The sequence below is a fragment of the Coregonus lavaretus genome (genome assembly GCF_964263955.1).
Source record: "Coregonus lavaretus genome assembly, chromosome: 15".
Classification (NCBI taxonomy): domain Eukaryota; kingdom Metazoa; phylum Chordata; class Actinopteri; order Salmoniformes; family Salmonidae; genus Coregonus; species Coregonus lavaretus.
The window spans coordinates 44756835-44769144 of NC_140002.1; the positions used below are offsets into that span (position 1 = coordinate 44756835).

The 12310-nt window shown below is 45.1% G+C and overlaps 1 protein-coding gene across 1 annotated transcript in view; it reads left to right on the forward strand.

The window, feature by feature from the left end:
* Positions 1–12310, forward strand: part of col23a1b (collagen type XXIII alpha 1 chain b) — a 152954-nt gene that overhangs the window by 69810 nt on the left and 70834 nt on the right. The gene's annotated exons all lie outside the window — the stretch shown is intronic.

A 12310-nucleotide genomic window follows, 5' to 3' on the forward strand; every position in this document is an offset into this window, starting at 1 on the left:
GAAATGTTTTGGTACGGGTTTTGGTACCCTTCCCCAGATCAGTGCCTCAACACAATCTTGTCTCGGCGCTCTACGAACAATTCCTTCGACCTCATGGCTTGGTTTTTGCTCTGACATGCACTGTCAACTGTGGGACCTTATATAGACAGGTGTGTGCCTTTACAAATCATGTCCAATCAATTGAATTTATCACAGGTGGACTCCAATCAAGTTGTAGAAACATCTCAAGATGATCAATGGAAACAGGATGCAACTGAGCTCAATTTCGAGTCTCATAGCAAAGGGTCTGAATTTTTTATTTGTAATACATTTGCAAACATTTCGAAAAACCTGTTTTCACTTTGTCATTAAGCGGTATTGTGTGTAGATTGTAGTATTAATCGTTTTAGAATAAGGCTGTAACGTAACAAAATGTGGGAAAAGGGAAGGGGTCTGAATACTTTCCGAATGCACTGTATACTACAATTCAGCTTTTGGCTGCAAATGTGTACAATTCCAAATAAACCTTAATATACTGTATATGTTAGAGGCGGTGCTCCTAGTGGCCAGTGAAATTAATGCAGGAAAACTGAAATCTGTTTTACCTCATGTGTACCAGCATGTCACCTGTGTAACTAGCGGCGAAAAAACTCTAGATCAACTTTACTCCACACACAGAGACACATACAAAGCTCTCCCTCGCCTTCCATTTTGCAAATCTTACCATAACTCTATCCTCTGATGGCATTGAGGAGTTTACCACATCAGTCACCAGCTTCATTAATAAGTGCATCGACGACGTCGTCCCCACAGTGAGCGTGCGTACATATCCCAACCAGAAGCATGGGTTACAGGCAACATCCACACTGAGCTAAAGGCTAGAGCTGCCGCTTTCAAGGAGCGGGACACTAATCCGGACACTTATAAGAAATCCCATTACGCCTTCCAACGAACCATCAAACAGGAAAAGCATCAATACAGGATCTGGCAGGGCTTGCAAACTATCGCGGATTACAAAGGGAAACCCAGCCGCGAGCTATCCAGTGACACAAGCCTACCAGATGAGCTAAATTCCTTCTATGCTCGCTTCGAGGCTAGCAACACTGAACCATGCATGAGAGCACCAGCTGTTCCGGACAACTGTGTGAACACTCCGTAGCCGATGTGAGTAGGACCTTTAAACAGGTCAACATTCACAAGGCCCCTGACCCAGTCTGTAATACCTACAGGTTTCAAGCAGACACCCATAGTTCCTGTGCCCAAGAATGCCAAGGTAACCTGTCTAAATGACTATCGCACTGTAGTCCTCACATATGTAGCCATGAAATGCTTTGAAAGGCTGGTCATGGCTCACATCAACACCATCATCCGAGACACACTGGACCCACTCCAAGTCGCATACCGCCCCAACAGATCCACAGATGACGCAATCTCTATGGCACTCCACGCTGCCCTTTCCCACCTGGACTAAAGGAACACCTACGTGAAAATTATGTTAATTGACTACAGCTCAGTGTTTAACCCCATAGTGTCCTCCAAGCTCATCACGAAGCTAAGGACCCTGGGATTAAACACTTCTCTCTGCAACTGGATCCTGGACTTCCTGTCGGGCCACCCCCAGGTGGGGAGGGTAGGCAACAACACATCCGCCACGCTGACCCTCAACAAGGGGGCCCCTCAGGGGTTTGTGCTTAGTCCCCTCCTGTACTCCCTGTTCACCCCCGACTGCGTGGCCACACACGACTCCAACACCATCATTAAGTTTAAAGACAACACGACAGTGGTAGGGCTGACCACCGACGACGATGAGACAGCCTACAGGGAGGAGGTCAGAGACCTGGCAGTGTGGTGCCAGGACAACAATCTTAACTTCAACGTCAGCAAGACAAAGGAGTTGATCGTGGACTACAGAAAATGGATGGCCGAGCACGCCCCCATTCACATTGACAGGGCTGTAGTGGAGCAGGTCGAGAGCTTCAATGTCCACATCACTAAGGAATTATCATGGTCCATGGTCCTGCAGATCGACTCGGTACTGATACCCCTGTGTATATAGCCAAGTTATCGTTACTCATTGTGTATTTATTCCTCGTGTTATTTTTCAGTTTTTCTATTATTTCTCTCTTTTCTCTCTCTGCATTGTTGGGAAGGGCCCTGTAAGTAAGCATTTTACTGTTAGTCTACATCTGTTGTTTACGAAGCATTCGACAAATAACATGTCATTTGATTTGATGTTGGACTGCTTGAGTAGATGGACACGTCAATGTTAGTTCCTATATCAGATATAAGCAGTTTTATAAAGGCTTACTCCAGATGTCCTTGTCCTGTTGTCCAGTAACCTTGGTAAAACACATCCACCCATGCACACACAAACATCTACACACCCACCCACAAACCCCCACCCTACCCCATAAACACACGCACACTGAGGAGATGTTTGGGATATGTTTGGGAAGAGATGTTCAGCCTAAATAATGGTAATATAGAACAGGTGGTCTAGTGACTGTCACGATCGTCGGAAACAGAGGACCAATGCGCAGCGTTATTTGCGAACATATTTATTAGTGATTTACCGAACAAACAACAAAACGATAACGTGACGTCCTTAGACAAACACAACCTACTAGGAACAAGATCCCACAACCACTGTGGGAAAACAGCCTGTCTAAATGTGGTTCCCAATCAGAGACAACCAGCAACAGCTGACACTCGTTGCCTCTGATTTAGAACCACACTGGCCAACATAGAAATACTTAACCTAGAATGTAAAACACAAGAAAACTCACACCCTGGCTCAACATACTAGAGTCCCCAGAGCCAGGGCGTGACAGTACCCCACCCCAAAGGCGCGGACTCCGACCGCGCCAACCAAACACCACAGGGGAGGGACCGGGTGGGCACTCCGCCTTGGCGGCGGATCCGGCTCCGGGCATGATCCCCACTCCCTCTCTAACCCCCCAAAGTACCCCTGGTCCGGTCTGGCCCTGCTGGCCGGAGCTGGACTGAACACTGGTGGAGCGGATTGCTCTAGCTCCGGCGTGGAGCAGCTGACCGGTACCGGACCAGGCACCGGTGGAACAGGCACGGGCTGTGCCGGACTGACGACGCACACCATTGGCTTGGTGTGGGGAGCAGGAAGAGGCCGAGCCGGGCTGGCGACGTGCACCATAGGCTTGGTGCGGGGAGCAGGAGCGGACCGGACCGGGCTGACGAAGCGCACCATAGGCTTGGTGCGGGGAGCAGGAGCGGGCCGGACCGGGCTGACGAAGCGCACCATAGGCTTGGTGCGGGGAGCAGGAACAGGCCGGACCGGGCTGACGAAGCGCACCATAGGCTTGGTGCGGGGAGCAGGAGCGGGCCGGACCGGGCTGACGAAGCGCACCATAGGCTTGGTGCGGGGAGCAGGAACAGGCCGGACCGGGCTGACGAAGCGCACCATAGGCTCGGTGCGGGGATCAGGAACAGGCCGGGCCGGGCTGACGACACGCACCACAGGCTCAATGCGAGGAACAGGAACAGGCCGGACCGTACTGGGGACACACACCACTGGCCCTACGCAGGGATCAGGAACGGGCCGGACCGGACTGGTAACACACCCCAGTACCTCTCGCCGTGCCTCTACACTTTCCCTCTCCTCTGTGACCAGTGGCCCCCTTAACCTGGCGGCCTCCTCTGCAAACCCGCTGGACCGCTCCATCGCGGCCTCCTGCTGCTCCGTCGTCCACGGCGTGAGCCCCCCCCTAAAAATTTTGGGGGTGTCTCTCCTCCCCGTAGACCAAGCCTCCCTATCTCTCGCCAGACTCTTCCTCCACTGCTCCAAAGTCCAACCACTCTGCTCTTCATTTGGCTTGACCCAGTCGAGACTCTTCCTCCACTGCTCCCAAGTCCACCCTCTCTGCTCTTCACTAGGCTTGACCCAGTCGAGGTTGCCACGGAGATCCGCTAGCGATTCCCCTGGCGATGGCTCCTGGACACGCTGCTTGGTCCAGTTTTGGTGGGATCTTCTGTCACGATCATCGGAAACAGAGGACCAATGCGCAGCGTTATTTGCGAACATATTTATTAGTGATTTACCGAACAAACAACAAAACGATAACGTGACGTCCTTAGACAAACACAACCTACTAGGAACAAGATCCCACAACCACTGTGGGAAAACAGCCTGTCTAAATGTGGTTCCCAATCAGAGACAACCAGCAACAGCTGACACTCGTTGCCTCTGATTGAGAACCACACTGGCCAACATAGAAATACTTAACCTAGAATGTAAAACACAAGAAAACTCACACCCTGGCTCAACATACTAGAGTCCCCAGAGCCAGGGCGTGACAGTGACAGTCTGGAGTGAAAGCTTGCAGACTCTGCCCCAGACACCTCTTAAATAGGCCTGCTAAACAGATAGGCCTACAGTGGGGGAAAAAAGTATTTAGTCAGCCACCAATTGTGCAAGTTCTCCCACTTAAAAAGATGAGAGAGGCCTGTAATTTTCATCATAGGTACACATCAACTATGACAGACAAAATAAGATTTTTTTTCCCAGAAAATCACATTGTAGGATTTTTAATGAATTTATTTGCAAATTATGGTGGAAAATAAGTATTTGGTCAATAACAAAAGTTTCTCAATACTTTGTTATATACACTTTGTTGGCAATGACACAGGTCAAACGTTTTCTGTAAGTCTTCACAAGGTTTTCACACACTGTTGCTGGTATTTTGGCCCATTCCTCCATGCAGATCTCCTCTAGAGCAGTGATGTTTTGGGGCTGTCGCTGGGCAACTCAGACTTTCAACTCCCTCCAAAGATTTTCTATGGGGTTGAGATCTGGAGACTGGCTAGGCCACTCCAGGACCTTGAAATGCTTCTTACGAAGCCACTCCTTCGTTGCCCGGGCGGTGTGTTTGGGATCATTGTCATGATGAAAGACCCAGCCACGTTTCATCTTCAATGCCCTTGCTGATGGAAGGAGGTTTTCACTCAAAATCTCACGATACATGGCCCCATTCATTCTTTCCTTTACACGGATCAGTTGTCCTGGTCCCTTTGCAGAAAAACAGCCCCAAAGCATGATGTTTCCACCCCCATGCTTCACAGTAGGTATGGTGTTCTTTGGATGCAACTCAGCATTCTTTGTCCTCCAAACACGACGAGTTGAGTTTTTACCAAAAAGTTATATTTTGGTTTCATCTGACCATATGACATTCTCCCAATCCTCTTCTGGATCATCCAAATGCACTCTAGCAAACTTCAGACGGGCCTGGACATGTACTGGCTTAAGCAGGGGGACACGTCTGGCACTGCAGGATTTGAGTCCCTGGCGGCGTAGTGTGTTACTGATGGTAGGCTTTGTTACTTTGGTCCCAGCTCTCTGCAGGTCATTCACTAGGTCCCCCCGTGTGGTTCTGGGATTTTTGCTCACCGTTCTTGTGATCATTTTGACCCCACGGGGTGAGATCTTGCGTGGAGCCCCAGATCGAGGGAGATTATCAGTGGTCTTGTATGTCTTCCATTTCCTAATAATTGCTCCCACAGTTGATTTCTTCAAAACAAGCTGCTTACCTATTGCAGATTCAGTCTTCCCAGCCTGGTGCAGGTCTACAATTTTGTTTCTGGTGTCCTTTGACAGCTCTTTGGTCTTGGCCATAGTGGAGTTTGGAGTGTGACTGTTTGAGGTTGTGGACAGGTGTCTTTTATACTGATAACAAGTTCAAACAGGTGCCATTAATACAGGTAACGAGTGGAGGACAGAGGAGCCTCTTAAAGAAGAAGTTACAGGTCTGTGAGAGCCAGAAATCTTGCTTGTTTGTAGGTGACCAAATACTTATTTTCCACCATAATTTGCAAATAAATTCATTAAAAATCCTACAATGTGATTTTCTGGATTTTTTTCTCTCAATTTGTCTGTCATAATTAACGTGTACCTATGATGAAAATTACAGGCCTCTCTCATCTTTTTAAGTGGGAGAACTTGCACAATTGGTGGCTGACTAAATACTTTTTTTCCCCACTGTACATGTCATGATGCGTTGCAGTTGCACCTTGATGAAGTACTGCCTTTGAACTGAAACCCTTTTGCACTCTCTTTTCCCTTAGCAGGGGGTGTAATAAGTAACTTTCCCTCTACTTTAACTTGTGCTTCTCTACAGCCATAACAAAGGATCTGGTTTGCTCAAAGTGGAAAGTGGCTACCAGGATCAACGTGTATTGGTACACTCCTATTTTGGCTTGTGGAAGTTACAGATCTTGAATTATTAAGGATAGTACTTTATAGTGTTAATTTCTCAGCAGTTCATGTGCAGTATAATGTTGAAAATGTATGTGTTTTCTTATGACCATGTTTCATTAGAAATAGCTGTTGAAAGATAAATCAGTTTACCTCATTCAAATGAAAATCAGGGGAAATCAAATGCGTACATGATGTTGTCTCGTTGAAGCAGGATGGGCCAGGTACGAATCAGACCACATCTCCTCTTCTTTATTTGACAGCATGTTATGACTACCTTGGCTACAGTCAAGAGTCTGCATGTGCAGCTCTTCATTATTCCTTATCCATACACACAGAATCCTTCATTTTAAGTTGATTGAGTACACATCTTCGTTTACTAAAACCATCGTAGGGGCATAATGATAGGTGAGAGGTGAATGAGCCAATAGTAAACTTGGTGTGATAGTTGTTTCTGGTCATTAAGTCATGTATTTGTCTCAGAGGAGTAGTAATATGTTATCAGTATCACTGTTGCTCTGGCCAAGGTTGTATGTTTCTCTGTCATTTTCTGTTTGGTCTTTGGTCACTGACTCTTGATAAGAAAGATGTTGTGCATTATTTTCATTTATACAAGATGTTAAAAGCCTTCCAAGTTAGTAAACTATCAAGTTCTCAGAAAATGACATTTATGTAGACAGATTTTATGGGTCTGAAATAACATGGATAGTTTTCATAAAGAAGATATTAGGAGTAATTACACTGACTGGGAATACAGATTTGCATCTGTTGGTCACAGATACCTTTAAAAAAAGGTAGGGATGTGACTCAGAAAACCAGTCAGTATCTGGTGTAACCACCATTTGTGTCATGCAGCGCGACACATCTTCTTCGCATAGAGTTGATCAGGCTGTTGATTGTGGCCTGTGGAATGTTGTCCCACTCCTCTTCAATGGCTGTGCGAAGTTGCTGGATATTGGCGGGAATTGGAACATGCTGTCGATCCAGAGCATCCCAAACATTCTCAATGGATGACATGTCTGGTGAGTATGCAGGGCTTCGAAGAATTGGGACATTTTCAGCTTCCAGGAATTGTGTACAGATCCTTGCGACATGGGGCCGTGCATTATCATGCTGAAACATGAGGCGATGGCGTGGATGAATGGCACGACAATGGGCCTCAGGATCTCGTCACGGTATCTCTGTTCATTCAAATTGCCGTCGATAAAATGCAATTGTGTTCGTTGTCCATAGCTTATGCCTGCTCATACTATAACCCCACCGCCACCATGGGACACTCTGTTCATTACATTTTACATTTTAGTCATTTAGCAGACGCTCTTATCCAGAGCGACTTACAGGAGCAATTAGGGTTAAGTGCCTTGCTCAAGGGCACATTTACGTCATTTAGCAGACGCTCTTATCCAGAGCGACTCACAAATTGGTGCATTCACCCTATAGCCAGTGGGAAAACCACTTTACACATTTTTTTTTTTGGGGGGGGGGGGGGGGGGGGGGTAGAAAGATTACTTTATCCTATCCCAGGTAATCCTTAAAGAGGTGGGGTTTCAAATGTCTCCGGAAGGTGGTGAGTGACTCCGCTGTCCTGGCGTCGTGAGGGAGCTTGTTCCACCATTGGGGTGCCAGAGCAGCGAACAGTTTTGACTGGGCTGAGCGGGAACTATGCTTCCGCAGAGGAAGGGGAGCCAGCAGGCCAGAGGTGGATGAACGCAATGCCCTCGTTTGGGTGTAGGGACTGATCAGAGCCCGAAGGTACAGAGGTGCCGTTCCCCTCACTGCTCCATAGGCAAGCACCATGGTCTTGTAACGGATGCGAGCTTCAACTGGAAGCCAGTGGAGTGTGCGGAGGAGGGGGGTGACGTGAGAGAACTTGGGAAGGTTGAACACCAGACGGGCTGCGGCATTCTGGATGAGTTGTAGGGGTTTAATGGCACAGGCAGGGAGGCCAGCCAACAGCGAGTTGCAGTAGTCCAGACGGGAGATGACAAGTGCCTGGATTAGGACCTGTGCCGCTTCCTGTGTAAGGCAGGGTCGTACTCTCCGAATGTTGTAGAGCATGAACCTGCTGGTGGCTGACATCAGAAAACCGCTGGTGGCTGGTCTCAGACAAACGCGCAGGTGAAGAAGCCAGATGTGGAGGTCCTGGGATCTTTTATTTCTGGGATCTTTTATTTCAGATCATGAAACATGGGACCAACACTTTACATGTTGTGTTTATATTGTTGTTCAGTATATAATAAAGCTCTCTCACACAGCCAGGACATGCTTTATTGAGCTCAGTAATTGTTACCTCCGTGTGTTTGAATTCATAGCTACATTATGCAATCAGTAACAGTGTTTGGAATCCATAGATATGGGCTGTTTCACATTCCATGGATCTATCCTAACTACAGGCTTATTCACTGTGAATTCCTTGATGCCTACCTCTCATCACTGTTAAGCAGTGCTTTGCTAGGAATAGGCTGGAATAGGCTGTTGTTCACATTTCTATAGTGTCTGATGCTGCTCAGTAGCATGTGTTTGGTAGTTTCTGTAGCATTATGCACTTTTTATGATTGAGGGGTCCTCTTCATCAGATTTATGTCATCACTAGATTAAAACCATTTGGGCTAGGATCTGTTAATTCCACCCATGGTTCCATACTATATGCCAGCTACCTGGAGAGTTTTGCTTTGAAGTGCTGTGTGCTATTAGTCTTACTATTGGTAGAGACTGCCTGTAGTGTGTAGACTTCAACTTCCATCACATTCTAGAAGGAAAATGTGTAGCCTAATGCATAAAATGTGCATAGAACATTTGGGCTTTTTTTCAGAAGTGAATATTGACCAAACTTATGACACTGCTGTCTTCATATGAAACTTTCTGAGCTTTAGGACTGGCAGGGAGTGTAATATAATTGCTGGTGACATCCGCTAAAGATCCTAACCACAAGATGGATTTGTAATTTGAAACAGTTTTTGCACCATAGGGAGCTGTTCAACAATACCGTCTTCTGCTGTATTATGGATGAAGAAAAGTGACACTGAGGAAGTAAATCATTTCTATCCACCATTCACCCCATAAGGAACATCGTAACGAGCATAAAATGATAGGTTTTGTCTCATGTCCACTCTTTAATGTGGAAATATGCAGTTCCTACAACAACAAAAAGCAGTCACCTCTGCACTGTTTTTCAGCTCTGAGATTGGGTTGGTTAAATGTAACCACTCTCAAATGTATAGATAGAGCTATGGATGCAAGGACTGACTCACACTTATAGTTTTAACCATGTTTTGAGGTTATACAGTGTTTGTTTACAATTACAAAATGTATATTTTGGGTTCTGATAGGGTACGACAGTTGAACTAAGCTCATGAGGCATTCATAAGTCATATTCTTCAAAAATCAATGGGTATCATACATATATATATATATATATATATATATATATAAGAGTAACGATTAGTATGAGCAAGAATCGCTTTTCAGAACAAGCCCAGCATGAAAACATGGTCTGTTGAGATCTAAAGTCTATTTTTAAGCAGCAGTTGGGATGTGTCGCTAGTGTTTCTCTTATTGTAATGGAGAATGTGATGATTTTGGACAAGGGGATATTTTCTCTTCCATTAATGGGGTTTTATTATGCCTCCTCAAACGAAGCCAGCACTCTACTGCTGATTCTCTAACACATGGGCCAGTTGTAATACATTTAAATCAAACCTTTTCCTGGTTTTAGATGTTCCCTGTCTGTCATCTTCAAACTTTTTGTATCATTTACTGTAGCTCGACAGTCTCCTGAACGGATCATTTTATAATATGTGTAATAATGTCATTTAGCAAGCGCTTTTATCCAAAGCGACTTACAGTCATGCGTGCATACATTTTATGTACGGGTGGTCCCAGGAATAAAATCCACTATCTTGGCGTTGCAAGCACCATGCTCTACCAACTGAGCTACAGAGGACCAATCATTAGAAGCAGGTTTATATAGCAATAAAATCAGGGTGCTCGTCTTGGAGGAATAAGTTAAATCTTCAAGTGACAAATCATTTCGCTTGTTGCTAAACACACTTTCAACTTTAACTGTAATACCAATCACTGTTGTCAATGTCAACTGTTATCCATTTGTCCAATGAGGAGGACATATCCTCATTTAATGGCAGGGAGTCTTCGATTTGTGTCCCAGCCAAAATAGAAGAGGCTGGAGTTGTGATTTACTGTTTAGCGTTGTTTTTATGTGCAGTTCCTATAGGCAGGACTAGGATCAGAGACACATAACTGGAAACGGATGCTCCATCGCTGTCTCTACAGACCCAAGAGATTGTCTAAGATAAAACATATCCCTTACCATAACTCTCAATAACTCTATTATTCTCTGTAGATAATATTGCGCTATGACAACATTTTGTATCAGACATTCTCCCTTAATATGTACTCTCATCAATTGCTTTTTGTTTTTGTATCAGACTTGTTCTTAATATATTTACCTCTAGGGCAATCTAGAATTAAGCTTTAAAAGATACTGTTTTGTTTGAATGTTCTGCCAGGTTGATTGTTCTGCCAAAGTTAATGTGCATGTGGATTTAGCCAGTTCCATACAACACACAATCTTGGCCCAGAAAAAAAGCTCCTTCCTGTGTTGGCCATTTCTGCTATAGGTTTACTTTGGGTCCATCCTGTAGCTACACTGTGGCATCTTAAGATGTGGATAAGCACCACTAATCCACGTCTGGTCTGAATTTGATACTAAGTGAATGGGGGTGTCGACCCCAGTTATTTCTCATTCCTCCTCCTTTTCACACCCTCAGCACAGTATAAGCTCTTTTGTGGTGTAAAAAAATGTAAGAAGCTAACACGTACCACCTGCTAAATTAATGTCCATGCAATTCATTATAAATTCCCTCTATTCGTGTGAGCATTCCAGTACTGCTAAGGCTTTTAATCCAACACTGGTAGAGGTGTGGGTCTTTGGCACAATGTATGGTACCTGGTGATTGAAGTTCCCTATTAAGATAGTGTTTGCACCCTCTTCTCTCCCCCTTTCTACTGGACCTCTTCCATACCTAATAAAGATCATGAGAGAGTCAGCTACCAAAATGACTTTCAAAAAGGACATTCTTTGTGTTCACTACAGTTACTCTAATTATAGCCATATCAGGGGAAACATCACGTGCTTTATGATCTTTTTTGGTGACGATGGGTAGAGTTAAACCACATTTGTCCTGCTGTGCGCTCTTTTCTCTGGAACAGTTGGCCTTGACATTTGTATTTAAATCTCTTGCTCGATGTTGATTGTGATTAGTTCTGAAGAGGGGCAACATCACGCACACAAAGTTTAGTGTACACACCACATGTTCTCCCTTTAATAGGATTTACATGGAATGTAGTGTCATGATATTTCAGCAGACAGACAGAAGGCGGAGAGGGTTCACTCACCATATATCAACAATAGGACTCTAGTTTTAAAAGATGTAGGCCTATCCTCCTGTATACTGACAATAATAGTGTGGAACACTGATTATTTGTCTAGTGCCTAAATAGGCATGCAAATTGCACATGTTGAATTTGTTGAATAAAACAAAGAGGACATTCACGTTAATATTTAAATGTTAATTCAAATTTTTTTTGTTCAGTTCTGCTAAGTTGAGTCCAAGGAACCGTCCCATTGGTAAAAGTTATACTGAGCTCACGTCATCTGAGAGTAGCTATCCTCCCCCTGCACGTGAGCTGCAGCAATTGCTAAAATAATATGATCTTAGTACAGTATGCTCTTATTAATACCATACTTGTCATTTGTTCTTGAGCTCTCATACCTTGCATGTGTTTGACTATGACTCTTGGGCCAGTGCGTCAGGGTGAATGCATGTTGAACATGTTATCTGTGGAGAGTGTGGGTCAGGTGGTCTTGTTTGATCTGGGTGGACTGTATAATGGCTGCAGTCCCTGATCCATGTGGCGGTTAACGATACGAGGAGGCATCCAACTACGTATGGCCTGGCTTCGGAGGGATAAGTCCACACAGCCACCAGCAAATAAAATCCAGAGGGAGAGGAGTTGAACAGCACATTGAAGCTCTACACTCATCACTCTCTTATTTTGACTCACAGTTTCCCTCTACGAGCCATAACA